Below are 1,333 nucleotides of genomic sequence, written 5' to 3'. Positions count from 1 at the left end.
ATCGTCAAGGTCATAGGAACCTGACATAACCATCAGCATAGGCTGAAGCATCCCACTCACTTGTCATGACTTTGAATTTCATGAAAACACTATCAATTTCTTATCAAAAAAAGAGTCATTATGCATATTATGAGATTAAAAAAATTGAGGTTGATGAGTTTTCTTATCAAGGTTACCACAAAAATCCTGAATGATAGACATGCCATATTCTTGATCAAAATGAGTTATACTTGAATGAAAACATCCAATGATCACATCAGACTACCATTGGAATTCCCGAAAATATAAATCTTCCTCTAGAAACAAATATTCATCCATGTTGCTTGAATAATCATTCTGGTATATTTTAGAGAAAAGGAAATCATCAGGGTCATGGTTTTCCAAACTTAATTAACGGTTAAAATATTGACTAGTGAGATATCAATATTTGAGTATGGTTGATTGGTAAGAAAGTAAAAATCACCATCGAGGGAAATGTGTGAAAAGAAAAATTAATTCTTCATCAACAAATTGATCTTCCAGTTTAATGATTGGCTGAGGTCCAAAATACGAAACATCAAAAGGAGGAGGACATGGGGAAAAATGTATATCTACTTCTTCCTTAGGATGCTGAAATCCTTGTTGATCATAAGGATATGAGTCTGATTCAAAATATTTTTTTGATATCCTCACTAAGAAATGAAACTTATCATCCAAGAGTGTTCGTAGAAAGGAGAGATGGTTGGCCTCTCCCTCGACAAGGATGGGAATAGTCTTCAGACTTTCTTATCACATGCGGTTAAGGTTATCCATCCCTTCACCAAGGTGGATCTTACAACAAGTTTTTAAGCCGATGGGGCTTTGGATTGATGGTGAATGGGTGCACTATTAAGGCACTCCTTGCGATAGGTCACTGGTTCAAATCCCCCGTGTGTGCTTACCTACCAAAAAAAAACTTTCTCATCCAAGAACTGCAATTCCATATCCTCGTCCGAGAATTCCTAACAAAGATGTAGGAATTGGTCAACAAAATGTTCAAGAGTCTCATTCGATGAAGCTCGTTAACCAATTTTTAAAAGATAATATAGAAGTAGTGGGTAGATAATAACACCATTGCTTCACACGACCATAAAATGTAAGGTTAAACAATCATGCGAATACTTATTCACAATAAACGCCACTTGAAAAAAAATGAAAGAAATCATTTACATAATTAAGTATGGTTATTGTACCCTTTTCACCGAATTTAAAATGTGACAAGTTATGTAGAAATTCTGCGGGGATTGAAATATCTAAAGTTTCAAAAAAACACCTCTGGATTATGATTTGCGATGAATTCATTAGAGGTAGGAGA

General features: G+C 34.8%; 1 non-coding gene across 1 annotated transcript; it reads left to right on the top strand.

The window, feature by feature from the left end:
* Window positions 1-698: 698 nt before the first annotated feature.
* On the top strand, window positions 699-826 carry LOC149151578 (U6atac minor spliceosomal RNA). The gene has a single exon (XR_016263957.1). It is a non-coding gene; the product is annotated as a U6atac minor spliceosomal RNA (small nuclear RNA).
* The last annotated feature ends 507 nt before the right edge of the window (window positions 827-1,333 follow it).

Source organism: Pinus tabuliformis, chromosome 9, assembly GCF_031772625.1.
Source record: "Pinus tabuliformis cultivar Carrire ecotype Pingquan chromosome 9, CPIR1, whole genome shotgun sequence".
Taxonomy (NCBI): domain Eukaryota; kingdom Viridiplantae; phylum Streptophyta; class Pinopsida; order Pinales; family Pinaceae; genus Pinus; species Pinus tabuliformis.
Note: the sequence above shows the minus strand (reverse complement) of the source record. Positions and strands in the feature narration are given on the sequence as shown.